This window comes from Macaca thibetana, chromosome 11, assembly GCF_024542745.1.
Source record: "Macaca thibetana thibetana isolate TM-01 chromosome 11, ASM2454274v1, whole genome shotgun sequence".
NCBI lineage: Eukaryota > Metazoa > Chordata > Mammalia > Primates > Cercopithecidae > Macaca > Macaca thibetana.
In genome coordinates, this window is record NC_065588.1 from 100,733,199 (window position 1) to 100,747,298 (window position 14,100).

The 14,100-nt window shown below is 45.8% G+C and overlaps 2 protein-coding genes across 6 annotated transcripts in view; one reads left to right on the forward strand and one right to left on the reverse strand.

Annotated features, from left to right (window-relative positions):
• LOC126930917 (protein BRAWNIN) overlaps positions 1 to 14,100 on the reverse strand; it is a 732,366-nt gene that overhangs the window by 563,304 nt on the left and 154,962 nt on the right. The window lies entirely within an intron of this gene.
• Positions 1 to 14,100, forward strand: part of CHST11 (carbohydrate sulfotransferase 11) — a 310,494-nt gene that overhangs the window by 46,306 nt on the left and 250,088 nt on the right. The window lies entirely within an intron of this gene.

Sequence of the window (14,100 nt, forward strand, 5' to 3'; positions counted from 1 at the left end):
TGGCAGCAGGGACCATGATTCTTGTTTTTCAGTTCACATGGATCTCAAAGAATAGAGTAATGCTCAGCAAATACTTCTTTTCATGGGAGAGGGTGTTAGGTTTTTAAAATCCTTTTCTCATAGGCTGTCAGATTTGATTTACTGCTTCATACCTGGGCTTTCTGTTGAGGCCAAGGGGTAGGAGTGTTTTTGGGACTGCATCAGATTCTGGGTGAGGCCTGTGACCAGCCAGTGGGGCCCCAGAAGCTGAGTTAGAACTGCTTGTACCTCCTGGTCCCCTGCCTTCATGGAGTGGAAAGGGATGAATTAGAGACTCCAAGTCCAGGTACCTGGGCTGTTCTCCATCCCACCCTAAGCCCGGAGCAGCAATTGGTGATTGGGCCATTAACTTTATGTAGTTCTGGGGCCAGACTGTGCGTCCTATAACCTTGGCCTCAGCAAGAAAACATTAAAGGGGAGACCTGGAGAAAATGTGCCTTGACAAATAGATACAAATTCCTCCTGGTGGGTTATGAGTAGAAAGAAGTCATTATTATATAAATCAAATAGACACTTAAGTCTGGACAGCAGGTAGCTCAACGCTGGAAGAGTTCACACCAAAAAAAGAAGGAAAAAAAGTCAGGGACGGCAATGATTAGAAATAGAGGTGGGTTTTCTGGGCCTGGGGCTGCCTCTGGTCCTCAGTGCTGCCTTCCCTCATTCTCCCCCCCGTTCTCTTGCTGTCCTCCTGCCCGCTGTGGCCATGGGACTGCCCCCACAGGTTCTGGGGACATTTTCTGAGTCCCCCTGCAGCTGGTACAGCCAGTCCAGGGCTCAGTGGGGGAAGTGCTCCATCAGTATTTTTTTGGTGGTGGTAAATAAGATTCATACAGCTTTGCAGTGTTTGATTGTGGACTTTTAATCTGGCACCCCAGGTGACCCTTAAGCTCCTTCTATTTTTCCCCGTAGCTGTCTTTTGAGATGCATTTGCTGGGCCTTATTAATGGTTTGTTTTTCTCCTCTTGATTTATGAGATTAGAAGCTCAGTTCTTGGCCTCCCCCTTCCTGAGAGAAGTTCTTGCTTCATCTCCATAAAACGTTGCTGTTGGGCTTTTTCCTGTTTTATTACTTTGCATTAATACCTGGCAGCTTATATCTGAGCTTTCATTTTATTTTTGTAACGTATAGTATTGCCTCTCCTCTGGCAGTCTTGGTGCTTGCGAAGGGTTTGTTGGCCTCTTGTTTTTTACATTGGGAGGTAGGAATTTAGATTTATTAGTCCCAGCTTAGCGATGAGCGGCACAGAGAATTTTAAATGAGTTGTTTTAAGCCATGTAGCTAATTAGGGGGGAAAATGAACCAAGGATACTAGAAATGAATGAGCAAAGAAGAAAGCAAATGAACTTCTGACTTATTCTGCCCTTTGGTGTTTTCCTAACACAAGACTTATTTGTTTTTTAACTTGGTATTTCTCTGTGAAATGGGCAGGAAGAATGACATGAGCTAAGAGAGGAACGAATAAGCAAGGGATTTATGAACACAGTGCTCTGATGATGATGACATTGGCTCTCTTGAAGCTACATATATACTTTTTCCCACAAAATCCATCTTAGAAGAGGGGTTGCAAATCCCTTGCAAGGGAGGGTTATAGTTGGATGCCAGAGTGGTCAGTTTTTGACCTGGGTTTGGTGTGGGGCGTGTCCACTGAGCTTTAGCTTTCAGTGCATCTGATTCTGTGAAAGAAATAAGAATGGAGTAGTGGAAATGAACTATTGCCGTAGGTTGGCAAGTAAGTCTGGCGACGTTAGGGAGTAAACTGGGAGGAAGTTCCCCAGGCTCTGATCTCTGTAGGGCCATGGGTGGGAGGGCAGGTTTGATCTCTGCCCTTGTTGTGAGGGGGTTGGGTGGAGCCCTTTGATTCCATCCCCACCTCAGCTAGCTCAGCACTTACAGCAAACAGTGCCTACTGTTCAGGACACTTCATTATGCCTTCGGAGTCCATGAGGATCTTGAGGATCAGAGGGTCTCTACGTTTTTCTGCCTTATAAAAAAGTGGAGGAGCTTTTCAGAGCATTCTGGAATAAGAGATGAGACTGGGGTCTGGGAATGGAGTAGAAAGATGCTCAAGGAAGGGCTCCCCTTCCTTGTTTCCACAGCTGGGCCACAAACCCAGGTCTCTTTTGCCTTTGACTGTACAACCTGCTGCCTGGGAGTTCCTGGGACGGACAGGTTTTAGGATGTGTCCTTGATGGACACATAGTAAAGCCCTGGGATCCAGGAAGTAACAAGAGGGCACTTCCCAGTCCTTGAAAGCGAACACCTTAATTTTGCCAGGTAATTTTGGGGAGGCACCAAACCTGAAGGTTCAGGATCTAAAGTACTTTTTCTCCCTCTTAGGAAACGTGGCCTAGCATTTGGTGGTCTTGTTCAAATCCTGGCCCAGTCACTTACTAGATTTCTAACCTGGGGCAATTTGCTTAGCTCACAGATGCTCATTTGACCTGAAAAATGGGCCCAAGCTGACACTCCGAGCACCCTCCTTGGCATTTGTGATTGTTAAATTCCGTAATGCAGGTAAAGTACTCAGCCCAGAGCCTGGCCTGGTATTTATAGTCAGCCTGGAGAAAATGAACTCATGAGTTGTCGTCTACAAACGGTGAGCTCCTTCAGGTCCACCCACCAGATGCTGGATGAAGGAGTCAGCCTCTCTCTAGCAAGGCAGGGAGGCTGAGAGCCTTTGCAGAAAGAAGGTCATTGGCGCATCAGAAGTGCCATCCAGTAAACCCTGGCTTCAGTCACTGTGGAAATTGTTAATCAGACAATTGGCCCTTGCTGATTTTAGGGTAAGGCACAGCTGTGAGCAAACAGCTCACCTCTTTCTCTTTCCCTAGCAGCACATGAGTGGACAGAGGTCACCTAGGTCACCACATGTGTCACCTCCACCATTCTTTCCTTATTTCTTCTTTTTATTTATTTATTTTTTTCTCCAGGACAGTGTCTCACTTCGTCATCCAGGCTGGAGTGCAGTGGCATGATCATAGCTCACTGCAGCCTTGAACTGCCGGGCTCAAGGGATCCTCCTGTCTCAGCCTCCTGAGTAGCTGGGACTACAGGCCTGCACCACCATGCCTGGCTAATTTTTAAATTTTTTGGTAAAGACCTGGGGTGTGGTGGGGCAGTGGTCTCGCCGTGTTGCCAAGGCTGGTCTTGAACTCCTGGCTTTCAACGATCCTCGTGCCTCGGCCACCCAAAGTGCTGGGATTATAGGTGTGAGCTATTGTGCCCAGAGCCTTCTCTTATTTCTTCTAAATGCTTGGCTTTTAGAACAGTCTAGGAAAATAAGAATTGGCCAGATGACTCAGTTAATAAAGATGTACATTTTTCTGAGCACCCGTTGGTTGCTGTGTGGAAAAAGAAGTCATCTCCTCAGATTGCTAGTAATTTAATTGGATGGAAATCAGTTGATTTGTGAGTGATAATTTATCTCCGCTCCCTCTGCAATTAGTCTCTTAACTTTTAGCCCTACCCCCCCGCATCTGAGAAACAAGGTGATCCAGATGGAGAGAGCACCAGGTGTTAAATTGAGTAGCTCATCTGCGTTCCAAGGAGCTCGTGGTGCAATTCAGACTGTCAAGTGCAAACTGAGTTAAGAGAGACACCAGCATGGGGCATCATCAGGAAAGAGTTCATGACATAATTTTAACAATGGAAAGTTATAAATCTTCAGTTAGAATCCAAATACTCCCGAGGCCCAGAACCCAGGAGAGGAGAATTCAGAGGCAGGCCCTTCTACTGAGTCAGCAAGAAAAGTGCCATATCAGCGCTCCTCAAATCTGCACATGCATGGGAATCTCCTGGAGTTCTGGTTAAAGTGCAGATCTGGATTCAGTAGATGTGGGGCAGAGCTGGCATTCGGCCTTTCTAACAATCTCCCAGGTGATGCTGATGCTGCTGGCCTGAGGCCACACTTTGTGTAGCAAAGTCTTATGTAATATTTAGGTTAGACAGTAATGTATAGATGTAAGTAATGTGACTAAAGGTGCTCATTACAAGAGAGAAGGAACTGTTGGTAGATGGAAGGAATATGCCCATCCAGACATCGTCAGTGGTGTGTGACATTGCATGTCTGTATTCTAACCCCAGATCTACTGCTGCCTGGCTGTGTGACCTCGGACAAGTCATTAACAGGTAATGTGAATGAAGGTGTTAGTTACAAGAGAGAAGGAACTGTTGGTAGATGGGAGGAATATGCCCATTCAGACATTGCCAGGGTGGTGTGTGGTATTACATGTCTGCATTCTAACCCCAAATCTGCTACTGCCTGGCTGTATGGCCTCGGACAAATCATTAACCCTATCAGAGCCTCATTGCACACCTGCACATTGGGGCAGGCAATTAATACCCACCTTCTGAAGTGTGTGCCTGTTTAGGAATAAAAGAGCAAATCCATGTAAATGCTTAGAACAGCTCCTGGCACACCTCAAGTAGCCAACAATAAGAGTCTTTCCATTCTCTCACTTGGGAGCTCCTCTTCTTACTTGGACTTGACCAGTGAGACCTTCTGTGCCTGGGCCCTGTGTCTTGTGTCCCCTGGAGGCCCTGCAGGGGCCTGGGAAGCTGACCTCTGCTCTCCTGATTATGATGGTGCTTCCTGATCTTCTGGGAATTCTGGCCACCACCAGTGGGGCATCAGCACGGGACACAGTTAGGACCCGTTCGCTTTCTCTGTGGCCAGCGATTGCTTCAGGAACTGACCAGCGGAAGCCAAGGAAGGGCTGTGAATGAATGCATGAGGACTTATGGGGAGAAAAAGAAAATTTTATGTGGAGAGGAAAAAAAAAAGTCATCAGGCAGATGCCTGAATTAAAAATGGTAAAATGCTTTTGGGCTCAACCTTGTAGTTTTGGGTTCAGAAAGCTGGTGAAATGAGATGTAAAATGCCTCAAAGTTTGGACGCATCCAGTCCATGTTAGCTTTTTTTTCTGGCTCTGCAGAGAGCCTTCCACTGAGTTTGCTCCAGTCAAGACAATGATTCTTACTCTCTAGGTCTTACCTGGGTGTACCCCACACCCCCAGGGCAGCGTCCGTGCCATCAGCACCTTGCTGCGCCGAGAGTCGGTGGCTGGGAGGAAGGGCTCCTCTGGACCCACTTCAGTGCCTCCCGTAGTTTTGCAGCTGCAGAAAAGTCCCATTTCTCCCCGACTGCTCACGGCTGAAGCAGCCCTGCCTGCCCAACTTGGTCGAGCTGTGTGAATGCAGTTAGCTCGCTGGCTTCTCACTGAGGTGGACTCAGGCACAGTGGCATGTGTGTCGAGAAAACCAGATACCAGATTCCTGACTCCGGCACTGCTGAGTCCTGTTTCTTCGATGTCACATCAGTGGCAGCGGGTGCACAGCCCGTGCTGGGCTAGATGGCTTCCCTGGGAGTCTGAGGACTCTCTAGGGTCTGGTGACTTGAAAGTCAGCTGTAAGTGACACATCTGGGTAGGGAGGAGGCCTGGGGCACAGGAGGTCAACTCCTGCAATTTAGGGTCCCTGGGAATGTTCTCGTCCAGTGATTCCTAAAAGCCAGTTCATGGCCTAGGTACTTTCGGATCTTTTGAGGATCTTGTTTAAAAAGCGGGAGCTGAGTGTGGTGGGTGGTGTGTGCCTGTAGTCCCATCTACTAGGGAGGCTGGGGTGGGAGGATCCCTTGAGCCCAGGAGTTTGAGATCAGCCTGGACAACATAGTGAGACACCCATCCCCCATCTTGAAAAATAAGCAACATCTGGGGCCCCACTTGGAGGTTCTCATTTAGTTTGGGTGGTTGGAGTGGGGGGGGAACTTTAATCAATATTTTAAAAATGATTCCCAGGTGATCCCCATAGGCAGCAAGGTTTGGGGAAGCCGTGCCAGAGTCCAGCCTTGCACTGGTGCTGAATGCAGAGGTGGAAGTCTGTGATTCTGTCCCCAGAGCATGTCAGTGACAGACCTCGACCCAAACCCAGACCTTGGAACTCAGAGGCTCTTTTTTTTTTTTGGACACCTATTAGACCGGTCTCTGTAATTTTTGCCCACAAACCCCAGATTTATGCCAGAAATTCAGCCTGGCAGAACAGGGCTGTTATAGACACCAGCGGTTCTATTCTACCTGAGGGCTATTTCACTTTCCCAGGGGACATTTAGCAATGCTGGAGACATTTTTGGTCATTATGACTTGTAAAGGGGTGAGAGTTGCTACTGGCGTCTAGTGGGTAGAAGCCAGGGGCACTGCATGGGACAGCACCCCCCACACGCCCTAGCAGAGAGCTACCCTCCACGTGATGTCAGCAGTTCAGAGGCTAAGCAACCCAGTTCTAGACGAACGCTTCTCAGACAACTGCACTTGCTGGGTCCTGATTTCATAGGTCTGGGGTGTGGCCTGAGAGTCCGTATTTCTGAAAAGCTCCTGGGTGACGTTGATGCTGCCTGTCTGGGGACCACACTTTGCATAGCAAGTATTTTCAGAGCAATTGATTTCAGAGTGATTCGGGAGTAGCTTGGAGTCACAGCTGTACCATTAACTAGCTGCTTGGTCTTGGACAAGTTACTTTAACCTCTATCACCTTAAGTTTATTCATCTGTAAAATGGAGATCATATCACTTAGGGCCAAATTAGATAATGTATGTAAAGAGCTTAACACAGGTTATTGGCCTTGGCAAGCATTCAGCAAATGTAGCTGTTCCATTCACTCCCTTATTATTTGCTTAGCAGTTCAGCTTTAATTGTCCATTGTTTCATTATTTACCTATTTTGTGTCTCATGCTTTGCTATAAAAAAAAGATGAGGTGGGAGGTGATTGAAAGCATTATCTCTGTGACGGTGAGTTATAAAGATTACTAGCGTTGTTTTTACTCCTAAGTCACCCCACCTTCTGTCACGGGGTGGGAAGTGAGGCTGGAATAGGACTTAAAATCAACTCTAAGAGAAACATTTTGAGAACTGGGGACATCATCAAGTCATTCTTCAAATTCTGGAAACACGGTAGTTATTCTCCACTCACTCAACAAAAGTGACTGTGGAAGGAATGTCCCAAAAATCAGGTGTCTGATTTGTGCGTTTCCATTCATCGTGGTTTTAGGGATCATGGAGAAGTATGACAAGCAAACACAGATATCCAATTTCATCAGCATCCTGAAATACATAAGTCACCTATCGCAGGAGCATTTCAGAGCAAGTTTTGAGCACGGGATTGAGCTTTGTTCAAAGTCCAACATTGCCACATATTAGCCGTGTGACCTGGGGGTTATATGACATCACAAATTTTGTTTCCTCATATCTAAAATGGGAGAAAAATCGTATCTGCTTCTAGAGTTGAAGTGAGGCGGAGGTGAGATGACGCATGTAAATTACTTGATGACTTGACCAGGATGGACAGTCCTGCACATTAGAAAGGCTGTTTTCAAATGTTGGAGTGGGAGAATCACTTGGAAACTTATTCAGAGGTGCCCCTCAGAGAGTCGATTCATTAGGGCCAGGATGAGGCTTGGAATCAAACAGGCACCCTCGGGGATTCTAGCTGTGCTGTGCCACTTTGAGAAACCTAGTCCAGGTGCTAAATTTACAATGATCACCTTTGGGATTCTGGTGTCCGACAAAGATGGAAGCTTTGCAGGAAATGTTCCCCGGGCGGGAGGGCTAAGAGGACACTGTAACTCTTGAGAGTTGCTCCAACAGACCTTTTATTTTGGCAAGGGCTTGTGCTTTCTTTGCCAAGCCGTCATTCGTTACTTGGCTAGAGGAGGGACCACGGGGAGGGGAGAGGGGACATATACAGCTGGCTGTCAGAACAGTCGACCTCTAAGTGGGATAACCTCAGAGCCAGGCATAAGGAATCTGGAAACAAGGACGGGAGGTGATGGAAGGTGGGAACAGAGGCAGGTGCTGGAGACATTGCTGCAGACTTCCTGGAAGGGGCTGCCAAGCCGGGAAGATTCAGGGGGGAAGAGTGCAGCTGGAGAGAGAGCCTCTGCTGGCTCCAGGTGCTGGCCCCAGAAGGCATCTTTGGAGAGAAGGGTCTGAGCTGTGACGGTTTGGTGCAGGGACAGGTGGGGTAAGCTCAGGTGTGCCGGGCTCCCTCTGCATGTTGCAGAGCTCCCAGGGAGGGCAAGGAAGTGAAGTGCGAGCAGATGGTCTCCGTCACTGCCAACCTAAATCAATGACTGGAGAGGGCGAATGCTGCCAATTAGCAGGATATCCAGAGCCCCTTCTCCCAGCCCAGCAGCCCCACCTGGGAGCCAGGCAGCATGCTTTGCCTCCTGCTGAGACAGATCCTGCTTTTGCTGCTTCCTTGAGAGAAGGTTTAGCACATGAAAATGGCTAAGGGCAAAGGCTTTGGCACCACTGCCTGCTTTCAGATTGCTGCTTTTGCTAGCCATTGTCATCTTGACCCTGTTTCTTCCCTTCTCTGGGCCTTGGTTTCCCCATTTGTAAAATGGCAGTGATGGCAATAGTACTTATCGGTTAATGCCACCACAATGCTGCCCAGCAAACTACCTCCGTAGTACACAGTAGTAAGTGTTTGTTGTTCACACATCTGGGCTGGCCAGGCCAGAGGGCTTTGCTGGTCTTGGCTGGCCTTACTTATGTGTCTGGATGGCTTTGGCTGGGGGGAATGACTGAGATGATTTGTCTCAGCTTCCTGTGTCTCTCTCATCCTCCTCTAGAGGTGTAGCCCAGGCACATTCTCATGGATCTGGCAAAGGTACAAGGGCCAGTGAGCCACTCATGTAACTGCTTTTAAGTGTTTTTCTCACCCCCTCCCCAGCATGTTTGCTGCCATCCCATTGGCCACAGCAAGTCACATGGCCAAGCCCAGCATCAAGGCTCCTGGCAGACTGCCCTGCCCAGGATGGCACTGCAGAGTCACAGCGCCAAGGGAATGCATCAGGAGGTATATGGAATTGGGGTGTTTTTTGCAATCTACCATGAGTACTAACCTCACAATTTCGTATGCAAGCAAACCCTCATCCACTTACCAGTCTTAGGACAGAGGATCCTCACTGGTCTCCTTGCCCTTGAGCCACAACCAGATTAGGAATTCTTTTCTCCTCTAACTTCTTGCAATTCCCTCCATGTACCGTTCTATTTCCCCCGTCCATGACACCTTTGTACTGCTGTTCCTTCTGCCTGTAATGCCTGCCCCTTGGCTTACCCATCTAATCAACTCAGCTCTGGGGTCAGACTGTTTGGGTTTGAAGCTGGTTCATGTCATTTATTTAAAGCTTCATGACCCTGGCAAGTTTCTCACCCCCTCTGGGCTTCAATTGCTTCCTCTGTAAAGTTAAGTATCATAACCTTCTTCCTTCTCTGCCAGAGTTGTCGTGTGGATTAAATAAGAGTTGTAAAGCACGTATCAGTGACTGCAAAAAACAAAAAGGAAACGCTGAATAGAGGTTTGCTTTTGTAAAGCAGAATTTACATTTGCTCTGTTGCTGTTGAAGCAAGGGTGTGCATCACATCTCATAACTGGGAAAAACAAAGCTAAATAAACCCTTTTAATCTTGAGATGTGCCAGAAATAACAGGGTCACTCTGTCTCATTCTGGTCCCCTGAATAAAGGAAATCTTGACCGTTTTCCATAAGCCTGGATTATCCAACCATCAGCTTTATCCTTAACTTGGCAATGATGATATGATTGCTTCTGGTGGTTATGATCATCTATGAGAAATGTGGCAGTGGCAGAGGTAATTATCTCTTGTGATTATTTATGTGGTGTGACAGTCTTTCTAATAGCTGGCCCCCTTGAACCTCTTTACAAGTAAGATTTTTTCTTTCTTAAATGCTTTTATCTTCCTTCTATGTGTTGATGCTACTGTTACTCCTGCTGTTTCTACCACTACAACTACAACCACTGCCATACCACCACCACCATCACTACCACCACTACCACTATCATCACCACCATCACTCCAGCACAACCGAAATGACTATTACCCTTTACACCCTGCTAGGTCATCTTCCCTATGATGACTTTCTTAACCAGTTTCCCTCAAACAATTAGTAACATTTTTCCCATGCAAATCCATCTTGAATTCCCACATGTTGTGGGAGGGATCCCATGGGAGGTAACTGAACCATGGGGGCAGGTCTTTCCCATGCTGTTCTTGTGATAGTGAATAAGTCTCATGAGATCTGATGGTTCTATAAGGGGGAGTTTCCCTGCCCAATCTCTCTCTTTGCCTGCTGCCATCCATGTAAGATGTGACTTGCTCCTCTTTGCCTTGCACCTTGATTGTGAGGTTTCCCCAGCCATGTGGAACTATAAGCTCATGAAATCTCTTTCTCTTGTAAATTGCCCAGTCTCAGGTATGTCTTTATCAGCAGTGTGAAAAGGGACTAAGACAGCCTTCTATTATTTTGTATCTTGTACCTGCTTCTGTTTTAACACAGCATATTTGAAGTACAGTTTTTGTTTACGAGTCTGCTGTTTTCCCCTATATAAGGGGGCAGAAAACATGTCTGTGTACCTTAGCATCTAAGAGAAGGATCTGGCATATAATAGATGCTCAATTTATACCTGTTGAACATTGACAGAGGAATTTCATCTTACTCTCATGATATTCTCGTTCTAAAACCAAAAATTGCAATAAAAGGCCCCCACCCCCACAACCATGATTGCAGAGGTGTAGAATAGAGTAGAACTCATGAATGACATGAGACATTGGAATTCATGGACAGGCACATGCTAGCAAGCCTGAGATCCAGTGGGGCCTCTAATTTAGATATTTATAAATGGACTTTCCACATTGCCTGTGTTATTTAAGGTAACATGAACTTCTGTTTCATAAGCCCCAAAATCTTGGTGAATGAACACAAGAAAAACTTATTTCCCACTGATGTGAATAGCCTAGAGTAGGTGTTCTTGGTTGGGCAGCTCTCCTCCATTTGGTGTTTCAGGGACCTAGGCTCCTTCCACGTTGAGAATCTTCCATCTTTAACACAGGCTTTCAAGGCCACCGTGAAGGTCATCTACTTTTTTGGCATCTAGCTGTAGGGGATAAGGACATTGAGCTTACTGAATCAGGCCCAGAGGAGGTCCCCATCACTTCTGCTCCCATTCCACTGGCCAGAACTTGGTCTTGGGGAGCCTGACAAATCTAGTCAGCCATGTGTTCATTTTCTGTTTAGTAAGACCTCATACAACAGTGTTTATGCAGGAGATGTGCCAATTTTTTTTACACCTCTATCTGGTTTTCTACTGCTAAACCGATCTTAACCAAACCCTACTTCCATTTCATGCAATGTTGGTTCTAGACTACAGCCATGTGACTAAATAGGGGCCCTTGAACCAGAAATGGAGGAAGGGTTGGAGTCCGTGAACTGCTGTTTGCAATTTATGCATGATGAAGAAGGTTACTTTGTGCTGTTCTTAGAACCCAGTTCATTTTTAGACTGAATGTTTATATGATTAGGAGCTGTAGGAAACGCTGTGCCCACCTTGCTTAGTTTAAAGCCTTTGAGATCAATGGTGGCTGAATGTGCTTCCAGGAGCAGAATTTAATCTGCAGGGAGTGGGTGACTGCAGCAAAACTTTGCTCCTCGCTCCTCTTTGTGGAAACACTGTTTGTACAGCATGTCTTCCATAATCAATACAAGGGAGACATTAATGAAGAGAATGTCTTGTTTGGCAGACAAAGCCTTCTCTTTGTTGGGATTGAGATGCTCAGTTTATTTCCTGGGAGTGTATTTATGAGAAGTTGGTTAGTGATTCTTGTAAGTGTATGTGAGTTTCTTGATTTTTTTTTTTTTTAAGAGAGGAGTCAACAACCCATTGTATTACTGTAAAATGTTTGATAGCTTGTAATTTGAGCAATGTACTCATGACAGCCTAGTCTTATAGATTTGGGAAATGTATACATACTTTAAAATGAGTAGGTTGGAGGGGGAACTTTAAATATGTATATTTTACTTTAAAAAAGACCCAAAACCTTTTGTTTGAAATTACCATAAATCAAAGCATTATGGGAGATAAATTTTCTAGACTTTGTGTGTGGAATTTCATTGAGAAAGATAAGGTGGACAAAATGCTGGAGAAGTGTGGGACAACCCCTGGGTTGAATCAGTCTCCGCTTTCAGGGAGTTTATAGCCTAAGTTCCCTTCCCTTTTTCAAAAGGAATTTTCATCTGTCTTGTTTAATAATAGAATCTCTTCTTCCTCCTCCCAGCCTTGTCCTCACCTCCCTTCAGGCAAGCAGGGACTTCCTTCTCTGCGTCGCTCGGGAAAGTGTATTTCCCACTTGCGAGGCTGGCCAGCAAAACCTCTTTGCACGTTGGAGAACAGGATGCCAGTTTCTGCCTTTCTGCTTTCTGCTCATAGAAGGCTTGTGTGGTATGTTATCATCGGGTCTTGCTGGCTTTCTTCTGGGTCTTCTTGCTTTCCTGAGTTTGAATCTGCATTATGTTACAGCAAATGCAGTTGACAGTCAGTGGTATAGTTGGAGTATGCATGGCCCATTTCGTATCTTTTTTTGTTTGCTGAATGTTATGCCACCTCGTCTCGGTGATGAAATGGTTTAAACAAAATAATGCTTTGGAACTGAAATGTTCTGGTTGGTGAGTTTTCTGGTCAATGGAAGGGAATGACCTTGGGCAGAGTCCATGACCACAAGTGAATTATCTATCCTTGCAGAGCCTCAGTTTCTTCACTTGGAGACGAGGCACACTATCGCTTTCCTTATTAGGGCTGCTGAGAGAATGTAGCTGAGGTTCCTTGGCTACTTAGCAAATGCAGGACTCAGTAATGACAACCACAGTCATCTCTGGGTATCCGTGGGGGATAGGTTCCAGGACCCTTCTCAAATACCAAAATCCAAGGAAGCTCAAGTCCCTGCTATGAAATGGTATAGTATTTGCGTATAACCTACAACACATCCTCCTATATACTTTAAATCATCTCCAGATCACTTATAATATTAATAATTAATACAATGTAAATGCTATGTGAGTAGTTGTTCCACTGTATTGTTTTTTATTTGTACTTTTAAAATTGTTGTATTTTTCCCCCCTACATATTTTCAATCTGTGGTTGATTTAATCTGTAGTTGCAGAATCAAGTTATAGAGGGCTGGCTGTACTATTAATAATTATTAAGATATACAAAATCACTATTAGTGAGAGATTTAAAAATATCCAGGGTAGAAAGAAAATGAAATAGACTATCAGAAGCAGTGGTTTTCTGGTATGATTTTAATTTGTAGTGATCTACAGGATCCTTTGTGGAGGCAAATTCTTTCTAGTTAGTAGTATCTGTGATATCATTTAAGGCTCCTGTTTTATAGATTCAGTTCCACAAATATTTATTATCGGGTGCCTGTGCTATGTCAGGTGCTGTGCTAGGAACTGCTCAGTTAGAAATATAGTACAGTTAAGAAAATAAGTCAGGGTGTTCTCCCTCCCAGACCTTAGAGTTGGGGTGATTCTGTGTCCCAGTTTTCCCTGGAGAGTCCTGTTTACTGCTCTTGTCCTAGCATAATTATTCACAGTACCCCCTTTTATTTTAAGTGTCCTAGTTTGGGAAACCAGGGTCATCAATATAGGTATTACTGAGGCAGAGGGAGTTTCTCCAGAAAAGGACTGTGGAAGTTCTCTAAACAAGAAGGAGCATGATGAAAAGTATTTTTTAGGGAACTGAATTCAGGCTAGATGGTTAGTTGTAGGACCAGTGAAGAGGTGGGAGAGGGGAAAACATTTTGGAGATAGAGTAAACCAAATACTACCAATGTGATGGACAGAACCCAACTGGAGGTGCCATCTTGAATTCCAGAGTGTGAAGAGCAGTCTCAGGTGCGTAGCCTTTTTTGTCTGGGTTTCACCAATCAGCATGTCTCAGATGTCTTCTTGGAGACCCCGTTAGGCTTTAACAATTGCCTTAAAAATTCCCCAGCAAAAGCATTTTGGAAATAGGGAGCAACTCCAGGTTGCACATGAGATGCTGAGCTAGGTCATTGGTTTATATGGCCATTTCCCTCCTGAGTCTAGGTATGCAGGTCTTGAGGGGTGGAGCTCAAAGCTATTTTTGCATTTCTGCCAGTGCTTCCAAATGTCCTGACTCTGGGCGGGGCGTGGGGGTGGGCGGTGGTAGAGGGAGGGGAGGGACAAG